Source organism: Cavia porcellus, unplaced genomic scaffold (assembly GCF_034190915.1).
Source record: "Cavia porcellus strain 051 isolate PalLab524CR breed Dunkin Hartley unplaced genomic scaffold, mCavPor4.1 scaffold_16, whole genome shotgun sequence".
Classification (NCBI taxonomy): domain Eukaryota; kingdom Metazoa; phylum Chordata; class Mammalia; order Rodentia; family Caviidae; genus Cavia; species Cavia porcellus.
This window is the reverse complement of record NW_026947499.1, coordinates 47,674,363-47,694,105: the sequence shown is the minus strand read 5'-3', so window position 1 is coordinate 47,694,105 and position 19,743 is coordinate 47,674,363. Positions and strand designations below refer to the sequence as shown.

General features: G+C 40.2%; 1 long non-coding RNA gene across 1 annotated transcript; it reads right to left on the bottom strand.

The window, feature by feature from the left end:
• Positions 1–1,189: 1,189 nt before the first annotated feature.
• On the bottom strand, positions 1,190–13,084 carry LOC134470733 (uncharacterized). Its single transcript, XR_010039866.1, has 3 exons — positions 12,952–13,084; positions 9,099–9,204; positions 1,190–3,603 (listed from the first exon to the last, which is right to left on the bottom strand). It is a non-coding gene; the product is annotated as an uncharacterized LOC134470733 (long non-coding RNA).
• Positions 13,085–19,743: the final 6,659 nt, after the last annotated feature.

Sequence of the window (19,743 nt, the reverse complement as noted above, 5' to 3'; positions counted from 1 at the left end):
CTACGGTGGGCTGTGACACGAAGGACTCCTGGGTTCTTTGAGAAGAAGGAGGCAGTGTTTATTCTACTTCCAGAATTTCTTATGCTAGGCCAGAAGGTCTGACAATGCAACTTTTCAGCCATTCTGTTCCATGACTTGGGTGCTTTGACTTGTATTAGGTGTGGATGCCTGCGGCAGGGTGACGGTTCTTGGTGTACTATGGCCAAGAAGTAGTGTCTGGGGTAGAAAAAGCAGGTGATCTTGAAATCTAGTCCTCACTCCCAAGGTGACTTAATCCCTTTTCCTCATTGTCACTACTATTGTAGTTACTCTTATTATTAGTTCATGCTTATGACATATAATACTTACATTAATTAGGGTTATTGGGTTCCTGTACATGGTATATCTTAATTCTTCTTACTGCCCCTTCTCTTGATTTCCTGGGCCCCTTCCAACTTGTAAGAGATATATCCCTTTGTTTCCCTCTACCTAGTCTTAATTTTGCTCTTGGGCTAATTTGCCTCACTTAAATGAGACATACCATACAGTATTTAAGCCTATGTGTCTGATTTATTTGACTCACTACCATATTTTACAGGTGTATCTATTTTCCTCCAATAGCCTGAAATTTATCCTTTGTACAGCTGAATTGTATTGTATTATGTATAAATACCACCTTTATCCATTGTCTGTGGTTGGGCCTACAGGCTGCTTTCAGGAGTTAGATATTATGAATGGTGGTGCTCTAAAAATTGGTATGCAAGCATTAGCATAATATGATGCTTCTAGATCTTTGGGCAAGGTACCTAGAAGGAGAATAGCTGGGTCATATGGAATTTCTAATTTTAGCTCTTTGAGAAATCTCCATAATCATTTCCATAATAGTTGTACTAGTTTACATTCCCACCAGCAATGCAGAAGGCTCCTTTTTACCACAGCCACATCAGCATTTGTTGTTCTTTGATTTCCTGATGATCATCATTCTTTCCTGTATAAGATGAAATCTCAGAGTTGCTTGAATTTGCATTTCTATAATGGCTGGAGATGTTGAACATTTTTTCATATGTGTCTTAGCCATTTGTACCTCTCTTCTGAGAAATGTCTGTTCATTTCGCTTGCTCATTTCTTGATTGGGTCTTTTATGTTAAGGTGATCTAATTTTGGGGGGGTATTCTTCATAATTCTGGACTTTAGTCCTATTTCTGGGGAATATCACCTTTCTTATTCATCAAGAATAATGCTCTTATATATAATCTATAGAGATGGTATGAGTTAAGCACATACATACACATATAAAAGCTCTATATAAATCATGTTAAAAACTCTATATGCATATATGTATATATAGTTATATGTAATAAGTGGCTGAATTCCATGCATCATTGTTGGCACACAGTAGACATTAAATGGATCATCTTTATGTTACTACTATTACCCTTTTTATTATTATTCAAACAGGTTTATACTATGAATATTTGTTCCTTAAAAGTACACTTAGCTAAAATTATCCACTCAAATCAACACAACAACAGCATAGAGGGGAGAAATGAGGACTTTTTGAAGCTTGCTAGCTTGTTAGTGTAACGCATTAGTATTGGGGTTTTAATCTGGCTGAACAAATTGAAAATGGACTAAACATTTGCAGCCACATGGATACAATCAATCCTGCATGCCTCGAAATAGGTGGATTTTATCGATGACTTTAAAGCATGACTTAGAGGAAAAATTGCCCATTAGGGTGACTTCCTTCTCTTCAGTGAGACACCGCCCTGGCTCAGAAGGGCAGGACTCTTGACCATTGAATCCTGTTTCAAGGCTTTTAGTGATAGTGATGAGAGGAGGTGGGAGGCAGGTCAGACAAACAGGCGGGTGTGATGGAATCAAATTGTAAATAACTCCGTAAACCTTGGAGAATGGGTTAGGTGGCATTTAAAATAATAAGCGAGTCCTCTCTGAGCAGTCACTCCTAACCTTTTGGGAAATTACACTGACCTGCATCTTGGCAAAGGGCATTTATCAAAAGGAGTGCTGGTTGTACTTGCAGAACCTGTGGTGCAAACGGAGTCTGGGTGGATCGCTTGACGTGTGGAAGGACTTGGAGACCAGGGGTGAGCCTGTGAGGGTTTTGAATTGATTCATGATCTGAAAGTTATATTTTTAGAATGGTACTCAATGGAGGGAGCAAGCTCAGACATCACAGCTTTGTGAGACTAGAGACCCTGTGTTACCCAGCCTTGTATTAATCCCCTGATCTCTTTCTGCACAAGGAGGCAAAAGTCATAACATGTACACGTTATCATTGAAAGTTTTTGGAGAAGTTCTTTGTTTTCATTTTTTTAACTTTAAGTTGGCCAACTATGTAGAGCTGAAATAAAACATGTCCCTTCTCATCTGTCAGAAGCAGTTTTGTGACTCTGGACACAGGGAACTCATTTAATGCAAATCCCAGTTGGAAGGAGCTTTGTGGGCATGCCAGCTTGGAATCCATTAGGAGATATTAACATTAATTTGGGCGGGGGCACACTTGCTTTCTTTTAAGAAAATAAAATGGAGAGTGTCAGAATGTATCATACAGTATATGCAAAAATCCTGATTTATAGAGCACAGCAGATAAAAAGGCAATGGTAGAGGCGTACCTCAGAGCAAGATCTAAAAACATAAGTAAAGGAAATTTGAAGGGCTGTTTCCATCTGGCCATCCTTTTGTTTTAACTCACCAATGCAACTGTGCTTCCTCAGTGAAGAGCTGTGTAGTCTGTATGATCAAGGAAAACCACCTTGGCTAAGCCAGATCTGTTAGCTCTATGAGAAGAGAGTGTGCATGAGAAGACTATCTAGCAAGAAGGGCCTGAGAAATGGTTCATGACACCCCTTATGGTACCCAAAACTATGGAAGACATTTGTGAAAATTTAGCATGCCATTTTGTTTAAAACAAGAGGGAAACGTGTGAGATGATAGAGACTTACCTGTTTATCAGCTGAAAGGTCATAACACCCATGGCCAGGTCACAGAAGCTGTTTAGAAGTCAAGCACAGAACAAACTAGATTTCTTCATCTGGTATTGCTCTTTCCTGCTCAGGTCCAGATGTGAATAAAAGAAGGACAGTCCACTCTCAGTGTTGCTTGGCCATTGTTGGCTGGCTGAAGCCCTTTCTCTCTTCAACAGTGATGGGCACACAGCCTTCTAAGATGCAATTATTTCTCTCCCCTGCCTTCACATTTTATAAAGGCTCAGAGAGGTTAAGTGTCTGGAAACAGAGACTTGAACGTTGTCAGAAGCAATTTCTCTCGCTCTCTCATCTTTGGCTCTTGCTGCATATTAGCATCAAGCTTTATGCAGCTCTCCTGATGCATACAAGCTGCCTTTCTCAGGTTGAAAATGCAGGTCCCATTGCATCTCATTTTTTCCCCATTATGCAATTGTTTCTACCTGGAAAGATTGTTCTGATTTTCTCTCTCCTGATTCCAGAATCCTTAAAGAAAGGAACTCCTTGGTTTGGCACACTTCAGCAGTTTTGTCTGGAATGTTGAACATAATGCAAAGCCATCACAGTTCTATCAGGAACCACAGTAGAGTTGGGAGAGGAGCAATTCCTTGAGTAAGAACAGGGCTTGGGAGATGTTCTGGGTGGAAAACAAAACAAAACAATGCAACCCCAGCCATTTTCACTAAGAACTTGTGAATATTTGTGCCTTCATTTCTCAAGACGTGGTACCTGTTCATTCATCTGTCAAATAGTTTATTTATTCTTTCAACCATTGTAATGATCATCTGGAAGGTACCTGACATGCTTTAACATGTTTCTTGGTTCCAAACCATTGAATCAAATTAGATTAAGGTGAGAAAAGGAAGGAGGATGGGACTGACAGAAGAAATACAACATCTTTGCTCTAAGTGTCTGATATTACATATTATAGCTGTTAATCTAGCTCCCTGTATGAGAGTATTTCATCAGGGCAGAATTTTAACATATTGATTCTCATAAAAACCAAAGTATAAGCAGTATGCATAGTGAAAAGGCTAAGAATACTAAATCTGAGGTCAGAACTCCTGGATTTAAATCTTGGCTTCAGGGACTTTCTAGTTTCCTGACCTTGGAAAAGTTTCTTAGATTCTGAACTCTTAAGTTTCCTTCTCTATAAAATGAGGGAGTATTGATAGTTCTTGCCTAATTGGGTATGCAAATCCTAAATTCGTAAAATAGGATGGTGCCTTGGTACTTAGTCATTGCTCAATAGACATTGAGCTCTGATACCCTATTATTCTTTGAAGGAAAAATATGATAACTCTGATTGGAAGAAAATGTTCGGTTTTGGGGCTAAGGCAGAGCACCTTTTTCCTCCCTCTTGCAAAGGGATACAACTTAAGCCACATTCAGAGTCAAGGGTACACGTATAAGCTCACATCATCACACAAAATGCAGTTTTCTTGGCTGCCCCTTTACCTGGAGGGTAAAAGGCAATGAAGCAATCAAACTCCAAATAAAAACTGTAGCAGAATTTTCCCTTTTTCCTCAGGGAATCTTTCAGTTGTGGCATTGCATGCAGTTTCTGCACAGGAGGTATTGATAATATGCCATATTTCATTATAGTCAGCATTCTATTTTGTAAAGAAAGAGAGAGAAGAGCTACTAATGCCCGGGAGTGCATGGACTCTGTTGTTTGAATGGAAATATTCCAGGTAGAAATGGTACCTGTGGTTAAAGCTGGATTCTGTAGCCATGAAGGAGACGTCAGCATGGCTAATCTTAATGAAACCTTTCTGCACTAATCAGCTAGAACATAGCATTGTCATTGGTTGTTAAATTGCCATCAAGTATAGACACTGTTAGGGCATTTTCCAAACTTTAAAGTGCTTATGAGTCACCTGAGAATCTCTGTAGAATTCAGTTTCTGATTCTGAGATCTGGGAGACAATCTGGGATGCTGCTTTTCTAACAGGTGCACAGATGATGATGAGGCTGCTGCTGATCTGTGGCCACATTTTGAGCAACAGGGATGTAGCACTTCCCTGGTCTTTCCGGCTTATTTAAAAACTGTCTACTTACTCTGACACTGCTCTCTCATGTTAACCACCTTGTAGAATTGATTCTTTCTTTATTTATATATTCAATAAATATTTATTGAGTACCAACTCTGCTCCTGAATTGTTCTAATGCATGAGTTCATTTCAAACCAATGTTTTTCAGCCTTGGCACTATTGACACTTGGGGCTGGGAAATTCTGTTACAGGAAGTTGTCCTGTGCATGGCAGGATGTTTAGCAGCATCCTTGACCTCTACTAACTAGGAGTCAGTAACACCTCCCTCCAAAGTTGTGATAACCAGAACATCTCTGGACATTGTCTAGTTCTCCTCACGAACAGTATCACCCTAGACAGAAGCACTGGATCAATTCAACTGTGACAACCAGAAACCACTATCATATAAAGTGTGTGTTTCTCCAGACAGGGCTTGCATGTGTAATATACTTCCATATGCATGATCTTGTCTGAGTCTTGTCAGCATACAGAGTCTGGCAAACAGAGGAGTGGACTTCCATAGTAGGCCTGAAACTTGAGCTCAGGTCTCCTGGGGCTAAGTCCTGTGCTCCATCCACTACACTGCAGCCTTCTCTGCCTCTGGCTACTTGTCTTTGGGTTACAGAAGCTGCTGACCTTCCTTGGTACTGTCTTTCTCTCAAGATCATAATGTTAACAGCCTAATAAAGAAACATTTTTCATTTAAAGAGGTAGAATAGTTCAGTGATTAACAGCTCTCTGGTCCCACCACTAGTTATTAGTTAACTCTTGGTATCTCTTCTTACTCATGTATGGAATGGGGCTAGCACTGTGTACCCTGAAGTCTTGGTTGAAGTTGTTGCCAAGAGAAAGAAGAGGGCCTGTGGAATTTATTAGACTACTTGCTGTTTCCTTTGTGTCACCACTTTTGGTTCTTTGTCATTACTTAAGCATTCATGGTGAGCAGTTCCTGCTAGTTATTTCTCTTCTAAGATTCCCATGGATGATCTCCCATACAAAGCAAATGGTTTCTTTTTATTGAGTGCACAGCCCTCTAAAAGCTCCCAAAGGAGGGTCTCAGTTACAGCATGACTAAGAATACAGCTAGGTCCAACGATGAGGAGACCCTCTGTAATACTGATATAATAAGAAATATGTGTCTGGTCCTTTGTCTCTGGTCACTAGTGAAAAGCTCCTGAAACCCTTATAATTTCCTGAGATAGGAATGCAAGGAGCATGTTTTGCCACTCATGATAAGCCCTTTTCAATCATTCCTGAGTTTGTGCGAGTGAAGGGAACCTTATGGGCCCTTCAATAGTGTCAAAATGGGGCTGGTTCCCAGAATAAATAACTATGTGATTAGAAGTTTGAGATTTTCAGCTCTACTTCTTGTCTTTTGCTGTGTATGATTGGGGGGTTAGATCAGGAGAATGCAGACTGAATTGATCATCAGTGGTCAGTGCTTTAATCCGTCATGCCAACTGCAATGAAACTTCCACAAAACCCTAGTCAGAGAGGCTTGGAGGGCTGCTGAGTTGGTAAACACATCTATGTGTTAGGAGGGTGATGTCCCCCGCTACTCCAGGATGGTAAAGGCACCTATGCTTAGTATCCTTCTAGACTTCAACCTACCTCTTCATCTGAGTCCTTTGCAGTAGCATGGCATCACTAAACTGTTTTCCATGACTGCTATGAGCCACTCTAGCAAGTTAATGAACAAGAACAGGGGGTCATGACAACCCCTGGTTTTTTGCTGGGTCAGTCAGAAGTACAGGCATCCCAAAGCTGAAGAATGGCATCTGAAGCAGCAGTGGTCACGTGGGATGAACCTTTGACCTGTGGGTCTGATGCTCATTCTACGTAGTCAGGTTTGAAATTTGATTGAATCACTGTTGGTGTGTGGGAAGCTGGATAATTGGTGGTTGGAATGGGAAAATCGTACACATGGATGTCAGAAATGCTGAGCAGAAATAGATTTCATCTTCTTACTTCTCCTTTGAATTGGATATTATTAACTATATGTAAGGTCTGATTTGAGACACCATGCAGCTCTGGGGATGAGGCTGGTGTTTGTTGGGGATAGAGGGAAAGGAAACCAGGAAGGCTTTCAGAGTAGCTATGGTCAATGGGAACAGTACAACAGGGACATCCTACCTCTGCCCTTTAGTAAACCAGATCCAGTGAGTCTGGCTCTCTAGCAACTGTACTGTTCCTCCTTTCCTTGGAGAGGCTGGAGGGGCCAAAGGTGTTGGCAACTTCCTTCCCACAAGATAGACTGACAGCCTTTTGTTTATGGGCCAAGGAGGAAAAGCAGGATAAGAGAAAGGATCTGACTGAACTTTTACTCACTTTGGTTTTCAGAAGTGAGGAAAATGACCTCTTTCTTCCTTTACCCAGGTCAGTTTTAATCCCTTTGGCATCTTCTCACTATTACTTCCTTAATCCTTTAATTGTTCCACCTAGGAGGCTGCTGGGGATCACAACTGCTACTCCTTGGATCCTCTTTGCCTCAGAAATTATCTCCATCTCCCCCTTAGAGCAGTACCATATGCCTAAGTGGGGTTTGGGCAAAAGCCAAGAATGACTCAAGAGGTGCCATGATTCCATGTCATGGTTGAGCGCGATGCCCTTGTGTGAAATGCTCATGAAGAACAGACAGATGTCTAAGAGAGTTCACATTGTCTTTGCCTTTAGCCCTATTCATTTTTGGTGTACAGTTTTCTGCATCTTGCTGTTTTCACTTAGAGATATCTGTGTTACCTTGGAAAGAATTCTAGTGGTATTCTAAATGTCACAGGAAGCTACAAGAAGTTTTTGAACACAGAGGTGTGTCTCATTCTTTTAGAAGATTACTCCAGACCTAGTCCAACAGCATCTGTGGAGAAACACTCCTAAACCCTAGTTCCCCAAACTCTGCTCACACCTCCAGCTCTGACTTACACTGAGGACCTAAGCCTCAGTGCCCACTTCCCCATCCTCTCACTCTGCATTCCCCAATCACTCCCTACTCTCTTTGTACTCTCTTGTAATTCTTATATCTGAAGAACTGAGTTTCTTTTAACTCCATTTCTTTGAAGTTCCATTCCTTTGAGTTATATTTATTTCTTTCATTCTTGAGGAAAATCCTAATGGTTGTTTTCATATGCATCCATCGCAGGGAGTTTGCTACCTGCAAATAGACCCCCACCCCTCAGCAAACAAGTAAATATCAGAATCTTAGGAGTGACAGAAGATAATTGCCCAGCCATAGCAAGGGGTTTAGTGATCATTAAATTAATACTTCCTGGACTGGGAGCTCTTTATCACTGAGACCAGTTTCAATAATGGACAACCTTGACTTTTAAACATTTAAAAAGTTTTGCCTTGTAAAGGGTCATCATTTTTAGTCTCTGACTTATGAGGTATGATTAAAGAAACTACAGTGACTATTTACATTTAAAGAACACTTTGCCATGAAGTTCCCCCAAAAAACTCTCCCTCATTTGAATGCGCTCATCCATCATTCTTGCCACTTTCTGGAACAGTTCTAGAAGTCTTCTTTTGGGAAAGTCTTTGGTTGCCCTCTTGTCGTGATGACTCCATGTCCTGACTCAATATAAAATGTTTACCTTTCATGGTCATTTGACTTTGGGAAACAGCTGGAATAATCACAGGGCCAGATCTGGTGAATAAGGTAAATGGGGACACTAACGTTTTCACAAACCTACCTTTCCAGAGGGTGACACTCTGCAGCAGCTATCACTATATGTTTGCTCACATCCTTAAGATGTCTGTGAAACAAAACTTCCATTAACTGCTTCAGAAAGAGGTAAAAATGGTGGCAATAAAGTGTAGGGAGAGTTCTTTGTGGGGGTTTAATGGTAACATGTCTTTTACTGCAATATTTTTACTCTAAACATTCACTATGTGTTTTGATCACACCTTGCATACTTCCAAATCAGCGTATTCTCATTTTGCCTTCTTAATAACTTTTTTCTAATTTCCCCAAACCACAAAGGCTGTTTTCTCATAAAACATAACTTGCTCAGTTTTTAATTTTCACAGCTTCTTTGAGGTGTAATTGAAATGCAATATACCGCATATACTTAAAAAGCATAGAATGTGATGAATCTTTACTTACCTCTACAATTTTGAAACACTCATGACAGTGAAAACAGAGAATATCTCCAGTACCTCCAAAAGTTTCCTGTGCTCATTTATAATCTCTCCTTGCCACTCTTCCATTCCTGGAAAGATACGGTATGCTTTGATCACTACAGGTTAGTATATATTTTCTAGAATTCTCTGTGGATGGAATCACAGTTTGTACCCCTTCTGAGGGGTACAAACTAGTTACTTTCACTTAGCATCATTACTTTGAGTTGCATCCTTATTGTCATGTGTAGCTATAGTTCATTTATTTTTATTGATAACGTGTGTTCTATTGTATGAATGTAGCTGTACCATGATTTATTTATTCATTCACCATTTATTTCACTGGAAATGTCTGGATTCTATCCTTTGCTAGCTACTACACATAAGACTTTCTTGAACATCTGTGTACAAGGCCTATGTAGACTTACAGTCTCTTTGTCTTAGGCAAGCAAATACTACCAACTAGAATAGCTGGTCACATGGCAGGAAGTTGTGAAGTCGATTCCTATGAGGCTGTACCATTTTCCATTCCATTCCTACCGGTAGTGCTTGAAAATTCTGGACATACTCCAAGTTCATCAGTCTTTGGTATTGTCAGGATTTTTATTATTTTAACACCTATTTTTAAAATTCTATAATCTTATAATATACCATGCATATGTTAATTTTCCCCAAATAAGGATTTGTGGGAATCTGGCTGAAATTTTTGGTTCTTTGCAATTGCTCAGTTATATTCAATTATCAGTTCAACAAAGATGATTTTGTTCTAATATACAACCAAGCCCTGTTACGTAGGATACTTGCTTGAGGATAACCAGGACATTTTCAAGCATGACTTACTCTGTGAATTGTAACAGGTTGCCCAGTGAAGGGATGGAAGTCAGGGGGATGGAATACAATAATGTTTCCATACTGCAGAGAGTTTACTCTTATTTCTATATAGGAGGCTAGCAGCAAGTAGAAACGCAAAATCCCATTAATAAATTCCTTGTTTACCATATTGGAGGCTTGGTTATTTTGGGAGCCATTGAAGGATTTTGAGGGATGGCAAGACGTCATTGGAACCATACTTTATAGTGCTCACTCTGACAAAAATCAATGAAAAGGGTGCTCTTTCTCTTGATTCATAAAGCCTGTCCCCCTTTTCTCTTTCTTCTGTAGATTCTGTTGCATGGATTGAGAGTTCTCCTCTCTGTTTCGTGTTTCATGTATCTTTGCCTTTAAGAATCAAAATAATGGTGTCTGTGCTTGGGCTCCTGCAGCTATGTCTGTTACAGGATTGTGATTTTCAAGGTATCAGCTTGAAGAGTGTAGTGGTTGTTCTTTGTAGAAACAGCCTCCTCTTGGGCTGTCATGTGACCTGCCAGAGCCTTGCAGGGGTGCACTTTCCTAGAGTCTCCATCTGGTAAGATGTTGAGCAAAGCCACCTGGATAACAGAGGTAAAAATAAGCGGCCAGACTGGTTTCTCTCTCTCTCTCTCTCTCTCTCTCTCTCTCTCTCTCTCTCTCTCTCTCTGTGTGTGTGTGTGTGTGTGTATGCATGTGTGTCAAGACACTGAGCTGCTGAGCTGAGACACATGATACAGTTGCACCATTGCTAAAATAGTGAAAGCCTCCCATATTGGCTGGTAAATAGCAGTATTTCTGTGTATTTTTACTCCTAGGACCTTTGGTCTTATACAAAAAAGGTCCCAGCAGCTTGCTCTAATGCAACAGCTGGTATCCATCCCAGTTGGACTGCATCCACACCATGGTGGCTATTATGGTTATTAAAGATCATAACTTTACATCATCATCAAAAAACACAAATTAGCAGCCTAGCTAATGATTATGTCAGTCTGATCCAGTACATAGCCTGAAACAAACGAGTATCAACGGCTATGCTAGAGATATGACAAAAACACACTAGAATGTTTCTCTAAATTAGCATAAATGTTTCACCAATAAATTTGCAGTCTCTGAAAGGAAACCCTATCATGGAGAATCAACCAAGCAAATCAAAAGGAGCACTTGGTTCTAGATTACATTTTGTACAAACTTAAGTAATTCACTGTCAATTTCTAAGTCTGTGGATGAGTTTTCAGAGGAACAGTTGTTTTTCTTTTATCTTGACTATCAGTTCATTTGGAGTAACAGCAAAAGTAATTTTTTTGTTATTGCTAACTTCAATATAATTTTCATCATACTTGAATTTTAGATGCTGAAATTGCCCATAATTGTGCCTTCCCTATCTCTATGGTAATATGGACAATTATAATGGATAATCCCTTTGTTTTCCAGCCATTTGTTGATGCCTTTTTTGTTATAGGGATATGAAAACATAAGGCAATTTCACCAATTACTGGTAATGTTATTCAGATATTTAATTTATTTTCTGCATGCATAATCAGCCATAAATACATTTTAGCTAATGGAGATGACAAGGGTGTAATATAATTTGAGCCCAAACAAATTTGAAATAACATTAAGAAGGAAATTTAAAAAAAAACATGGGAAGGAACAGAATAAGGAACTCAATTCATCTTTAATATCTCTCATGCCAAATCTTCCAGTGTGGATCAGTTCTTTTAGCTTAAAAATAAAATGATGAAAGGGTCTAACACAACACATGGTGTGTAATAAGCACTTAATAAAAGTTGCTTTATTTCCTTGATCTCTAAAAACCCTAGTTGACTATGACAGTGTACTTGGTGTTTTTAATGAACTGAATATTTGTATCTCCCTTTTCTCAGTTCACATCTTGAAATCTAATCCCAAGTGTAATGATATACAGAGATGGAAACTTTCAGAAGTAATTAGTTCATAAAGGTGGAACCTTGTACTAATCACCTATATATCACTTTAATTAAATAAGTGAGATAATTTATAAAGAGAAAAGGTTCATTTGGGCTCATAATTTTAGAAGTTCCAGTCCACAATCATTTGGCTCTGTTGCTTTGGGCTTGTGGCAAGACAGCACATCACGGCAGGAGTACTTGGCATAACAAGATCATTTGCCTTGTTAACCAGGAAAGAGAGAGGAATAGGCTAGGGTCAGGCAATCTCCAAAGCACACCTTCATCTCTTAGAGATTGTACCCATCCCAATTATGCCACCAAGCAGACCAAGACTGTAATACATGGACCTCACGTAGATAAGTGAATGATGCCTTTGCAAGAGTGGGTGAGAGAATGAGTGAGTTTTTCTCAGCCATGTGGGGACACAGCAAGAAGAAAGCTGCTCACTAAAATACTGATAGGATTTTTGGTGCAGTTAGAAGACAGAATATAAAGTAAAGTGACCTTTATTTTAAGGATGTGGAGAGAAACTCCATGACCACCTGGGTCTGGCTTTCTCTGCCAGACACGTGGTGTGGTCTAGGGTGGTGCCTAAAGGGGCATTGCTGATGCCCAGGCAGCCCATTGGAATTCATTTTGCACCACAGGTAAATTGCCTAGGGGTGGAGAAAATGACCTCAAGATAAACGTCTCTTGGTCCCACCTCTCACTGCTGTAGTGTCCTATCTAGGGCAAAACCCTTTCAACACAAACCAGGAAGACAGTCTTTACTAGGCCCAGCATTTGTTTGTGCCGTGGACCTCCCAGCCTCCAAAACTGCAATAAGTGGACCAAGATGGTGGTGTTTCACCAGTGCCTGTTCCCTCCAGGTAAAGGGTCAAACCTCAGGGTGGAGAACATAGCTACCTACAAACCCCAGAGTCTTGGAATTACACTCTGAACCTGAAACAAGAAGAGGAAAAGTATTAACTTCTGCCTTTTCATCTCTAGGAGGTATCATGAACACAGAATCAAACCTACTCTGATACCACTGTGTCTCAGGACAAGGTTCTGAGCACTTACCTGGAAGGAGCTCATGTGTGGGTTACACTTACACTTAGGTTTCCTGAGTTTCCTAAACTCTGGTAAATCCAGGCAAATTTCTTCTTGTCTGAAAAGGCTCCCAGCAGCTGTCTAACTCCTCCCTAAAACCCTTCCTCTTCTAATGCTGATATTGCCAGGCAGGAGGAACTCATTTAGCTGCTAATCTGTCTTTAACACCTGCTAATCTCCATTTCTGTCCAAGAGACTGTGGAACAGATTTGGTTCCTGGCTATCTTCCAGCTGCTGTGGCACCACAGAGCAGGGAGCAAGCAGTCCTCAAATCTTGATGCCCTCTTATTTTTGTAATTCCAGGAAGGCCAACATTACATTCTTTCAAATTATTGTTGCCTTGCCCAGAGGAAAGTGTGTGAATGAGTTATGAGCATGAGGCATCCTCGGAAGGAACTTGTCATCTTCGTGTCACCTTCTTTCTGGCTCAGCAAACCTTCTGGGGATCCCAGTGGCTGGTGACTAAGCCTGGAGCTATTCCACTGTTTTAAAATAAAGGGAAAGGGTCACATTTGCATCCAGGAGCCAGGAAAGATATGAGCATTTGGGGCTTTGGTGAAGGAGTCAGGGAAAGCTCGGCAGTTATGGGGAGGATGTAGTAAGTTTTCAGATGTCAAGGCAGTTTTCCTTGCTTACACTCTGAAGGTAGTGGTGTCTGTCCATAGGCTCTTCTGGTAGCTTCTTCCTTTTGCTGTTTGCTCTTTTTCCCACATACTCTGACAAAAGGGTCATGATAGCTGATTCAGTTTTGAGACGTAGATTCATGTGTTTCAAGCCTGTTGGATAACTGTATGCCAAATAAGAATTTGTGGCTGCAGATTGCCACCCTTAATCGCATAAAATCTCAAAAGAAGTAAATGTCCATTTGCTTCTGGATAGTCTTGTTCAAGAACAGTGTTTTACATCGTGGCTACACAAGCCACTTGGTATTTGCACTTTGAGTTTGCTGTTTCCCAAGTAGAGGATGTGTATGATTGAGGGTGAGAAGGGCCTCTAAAGGATCCACTTATAATCTCGGTGTTGCCTGTGCCATCTAGCACAGCTGATTCCAAGCCTTGTGATCCTTTGAGACAGACCTAGAACAGGAATGTCCTAAGCAAGGCTTTTTAACAGACCATGGGATAAAGAAGCCTATGCTTATGTCAGGTCACTAAACTGAATCTGGTCTGCAGTTTAGCTCAACCTGAGCATTTTACCAGCTTTTGTTTGATTTGATTCACCCCTTCACATGATTTGCATATAAGATCGAGATATCTCTTCAGTAGGAGCTGGAATCTAAGTGCTCCAAGATTATCCCAGAGTCTCTGGGCTTCAGGAGCAGTTGCCAGATTTCAGAGTGGTAGTAACATTTTCTTGGCTCTACCACCCACCTGCCAGCTTGTTTGGCTTCTGGAGCATTCTATTTTTTCTCTACTTTTGCTTCCAGAGCTGGGGATATTTTTTAGTCCTGCTTTTTTGCTTCCAGATTTTCAAGGTGGCAACTGTACCTACCACATTGGACCAGAATATATTAGAGGAAGACTTAAACATATACATTCTTTTTCCTCCACTCTAGAGTGATGGAAGGCTTGAAATGTTTTGTGTTTTTTTCCTATTCCACTGTCCTAATTTGATTTTTGTTTAGTACAAGTCCACAGTGCAGAGGGAGATATTTCTTTTGCTCTTCCACCCTCTCCTTCCATTCTTTTTGCACATCAGGATCATCGCACAGGTAGCAATGATGCATTTGGTGGGGTTTTTCTCATCTGTTTTTGACACAAATTCCCAAGCAACAGGTAAGATCTGTGGATGTGTAAAAACTCGCTCCGTCACTGAAGACTCTTGCAATTCTTATGTTGATATCAGCTTTTTGTCACCATTGAAAAAATTTTTTAAGAAATGTGATGTTTTATAGTTCTTTTTTCCTCTCTAGTATTGCCAGGAATTAGGGCAGTGATGTCTTTCAGTCACATAATAGGCTTTTACTTTCTTGAGTATCATTCCTTTGGGTGTGAGTGTGTGCATGCACATGTGTATGTTTTCATGTCTTTGATACATCTAAACAGTCTGATTTTTTGTTTCTGGGTGGTGGCAACTATCTTTCATGGGTTTCATGTCCAGTGTAGAAGGAAACCTAGGGACTTTTTCCTCCTGCATTTCAAGACACCTTTTGGAACCAGCCCACACCAGAATTTGCAAGTCAATTTGAGTTACAGTACAAAATGAGTGGGTTATGCTACTTGATGTGGTACATTGATTAAAATAAAGGCTTCACTTCTTATCTCTATTTCCACAATGTTTTCAGTATTACTGGATAGCTCCTTTATTAAATGGATGCAATGTATTTCTCTACCCTTCATATCTGAGTTCATCTTGTTTATGAGTTTCTTAGGGCTATCATAACAAAATACCACAGACTGGGGTGCTAATCCAGCTGACATTCATTTCCTCACGGTTCTGGAAGCCAGAAGTATAAGATCAACGGGTGGTTAGGTTTGGTTTTTCCCAAGGCCTCTGTCTTTGGCCTCAGATGGCTGCCTTCTGGATTTTTCTGTTTATATAGCTTCTTGTTATCTCTTCTCAGAGGGAAGGTAAGTCTCTTGGGTTAAACCTCATCCTTATGATTTTATTTAATCTTAATCGCCTGTTTAAAGGTCCTCTCTGTGCTACCTCCATGTTGGGTCTTAAGAACTTCAACATGTGACTCTAGAGTGAGTGATCTAGTTCAGTCCATAACTCTTTGTCAGTTCCTGAGGACATTAGAATATGGTACAAGTGCCAACATGAAACTAGATCCCAACAGGCCTTGTGGCTTGTGCTTTCTTTGAATACTGCCAGCAAGCATGAGCTAGCTTGATGGATGTAGAAATTCATAGGGTTTATTGAGTCACCAGACAACAGTTTACCAATCATAATATAGGTAAGGCTTTGCTCCAGGCAATAACCTACCAATCACATTTCAGCAAGGATTTGGTCCAGCCAACCACCAACGAATCACAAGGCATCAAAGATTGTCCTGAACCAGCCCAAACCAGCTAAACTTGTCAGCTGACTGCAATCACCAGATGAAATGACCTCAGCTTCAGAATTTCTTTGCTCACCCATAGGGCCATAAGCAATCATATAAGCTTACTGTATTTTTTTTTTTTAAATTGGTACCGAACTCACGACAGCTTGCAAGGTAGGCGCTTATGCCACTAAGCTAAATCCCCAGCCCACAAGCTTATTGTTTTAAGCCATTGAATATTTAGGGACTTTGTTAACTTAGGAGTTGGTAGTCAATGTAACTGATAACTGCTTAAATTTTCTTTCTGAAAAAGATAATTATGATCATCCTATGCAAGAAGAGGAGATGAATTTTCTATAGTTCAGACAAAGTTGTTTGTAAGCATCCAGCCACATGCCTGTGATAAGAAGAAAACAGAATTACTCTTTTTCCCCCCAACAGCTTGAATTAGAGATCACTTGGAGGAAAAACTTTTTATTTGGAAAAATACAGTGGAAGCCTGCTTCTCTGATATACTTGGAACTGGTAGTTGGCTGGCTACTCTTGCAGAAGAATTTGAGTTGTTTCTTAGCCATAAGCTTTCCACCTTCTGTGGGCAGCAATCAGTATGCTTTTCAGATGAAATGGAGGGTGCTGGTAACTGTCATGAGGCAGTTCTGATGGGAATTGGTCAGGGGCACTGCTTCAGGGCACTTGCTTTGGTCCGCTATTGTGGGAAGGAAAAGACCTAAGTGGGTATCCTAAGAAGGAAAAAAAAAAGAATAATTAGGATCCATAAAACTGAGTTCCAAGTCCTAGATGTGAAAATAACGTCCTTTGTTCATTCATTCACACAGAAAATTTACTATATGTTTCCAAACAATCATGTTTTGAACCCCTTCTTGGGATCTCATTAAAATTAGGAACTCTATCATGTTCACCCCTGTGTGCCAAGTATATTATTGCCTGGTTGAGATTAGGTACCACCTACTGCTTGAATTTAGGAGGAAAAGGAACTCGTATCATTTGACTGAAGCATGGTAAAAATTAATTAATTTAAATTTGGAAGCAAAACTTTTTTTTAGAATGAAAACTACTATTGTTCAGGAAAACAGGCTCGCATAGACTTCTTGGGCTTGGAGAATGGGCAGGTGGTAAGGCATGATGGGGAAGGGAGCAGTGAAACAAAGAGATTGTGATAGGGGGTCTACAGAAAAGAATAGAAGTGACTTGGAAGTTATGGCTTGCATGGAGCATGAATAACTCACTGACTAAAACCAAGCCTATGAGGAAGAAGAAGAGAAAAGATAGGATTAAGCAAAATGGTTCATGAAAAATTCTGTTGTCAGGCAGATAGATTGATGGAAATTTTAGGTATAACGTGCTTCACTGATAGGCTTTTGACTGTGCCTTGGTGTCAAACCTTTTCTATAGTTTCAAACTTTTAGTAAAAGTGTCTGCACCTCAGGAAGGCTTGGTCAAGGGCTGTGGACCAGTGCAAAAATAGGTGGAGAGTGAGTTGATCCAGACTCAGGAGTCTCTTCTTAATTGTGGGAGTCTGAGCTGGAAGCAATCCAGCAACTATAACTACTTTTTCCCAACAGCTTCAAAGATCTTCAGAGATGGGAATCAGTCCTGAGCTTCTTCATAACAGATGGTGTGGACTTTGCCAATTTCATTTGAATTTCAAAGGAGTAGGTGAGTGTTATGGTTTGTGTCTATATGTCCCCTCCCACCCAAAGCCTTGTACAGCCATGCGAGTGGGTCTTTCCAGAAATAGTTTAATCTAGAGTTTGCTGTTGATTTATGGTACAGTGCTGGGATTAAGGGTATAAGTGCTACACATGCCCTAGGCCAGGTAGCTTGTATACAGTATAAGGGAGAAAAGGAGGGCTTGTCCTTCCCTTTTTGCTCTCACTGCTTTTGCTGTCTTTCATTGCCATGAATTGTGGCCCCTCTGCCATGTGCCACGCTGCCTTGGAGCCAGTAGATTATGGATTAAACTTCTACAAACTGTGCACTATAAAACCTTTATCCCTTTAAATTTGGGTGTCATGTATTCTGTCTGAGTAATGATAGAAAAGTAACTAAGATAGTAAAGGAAGGAAGCTAATATCAGGATGGTGTGAGATAGCACTTTACATATTAGGAAAACAGACTGGAGACTGGGAAGCAGATAGCCATGATGCTAGAGATAAGGAAATCTGGGGAAAGGTATTTTAAGGGAGCATTTCACCTTTATACCTTCTCCCTAATGTAACTCAGTAAGGCATAGGGAGAGAGCTTGCATATTTTCTGCTTTAACTTACACTCAAAATCCATTTTGTAGCTTTAAGTATATGTTTGAAAGAACTGCATATATTTTTTTCTACAGTTAGAAATAGTGATTGTAGCACCCTTAACTGATGAAGCTTGTGCAAACATTATTCTCTTTTATCTCTCCCATACTGAGATTTGGATAATAGAAATTTCCAGAGAATTATTTCTCAGAATGCTTTTCTAGCATTCTATGAATGACTACAGTATTATTATGTTAAGGGCTGAGGATACAGTTAAATGGGGAGTACTTGCCTAGTTTGTGTGAATACCTTTGTTTGCTTCCTACCTATGCAGAAAAAAAATTGTTGGAAAATTTCCCTATTGCCCCATGGGTATTTCCAAGCCTCTTAATGTGCATATTACAGTCCTCATAAAGTCCAGTCATTTAGTCACTCTGAAGGGAGAAAAACCTACTTTAGGTTCTGTCTAGGAGGCTTTGTCTTTGAAGTAGTTTTTTTTAAAAAGGTCTGAAACATGGCTATTATACCAGAACAGGAGCCTCAGTAAATTGTTAAGCATATGGCCCCATCTTTGGCTTTGGTTTCTTAGAGTAGGTAACTACTTATCTCTAGGCATTTTCTGATTAAGGAAGGTAAGAAATTCTGAAGTTCCAGATCTTTGTCTTTGCTCTACGCAAAATAGTTGGAGCTGTGCCTTTAGGATGGGGTCTTGGGTAATGGAAGAAAATTCTAAGTGTTGGTCACTGGAAATTGCTGTGACCCTAATTTTAAAACTAATTCTAGAGCTCATTACACATGCCTGAGTTTAAATAAGTGAGGGTTAAAAATTTTGACTACCATGACTGTAAATGATAATCAAGCAAGCAGCTGCTTTCCTTTAAAAATACTTTAGCCTGCATCCTACTCTAGAGATTCTGATTTAATTGGTTTGGGCTGCAGCTTTAACATTGAAAATTTTAAAATCTCCCCAAATAATTCTTATGTGCAACAGAGAGTAAAAAGGGAGAGAAAGAGAAGTGAAAGGAACAGGGAAAGGAGGAGGGAGAGAGATCAAGCCTCTTACTGACTGTGTCTTCAAGGGCATGTTCAGTTCTTAAAATGGGGCTAGTAATAGGCTTATCTAATAAGTGTCTTAGTCCATTTTCCTTTGCTACAACAAAATACTTGAGACATTATTCAAGACTTGTTTTGGTTTCCTGCAAAAAGAAGCAGAGGTTTATTTGTCTCATGCATTTGGAGCCTGCAAAGTCCAAGAGCAAAATACTGGAACCTGCTCAGCCTGGGGTGAGGTCTTCCTACTGGGTCCTGCTGTTATAGAGTATCCATGGGGTGGACAGAGCAAGCATGCCAGCATGAGCTTGCTTTATAACAAAGCCGCTTCCTATACATTCATTAGTCCATTAATCCATTCGTGAGGACCCTCATGGACCAAATCACTTCCCAAAGGCCTCACCTCCAATCTATTAGGGATTAACTTTCCAACACACAGATTCTTGGAGGTGAGCAAACATTGCCACT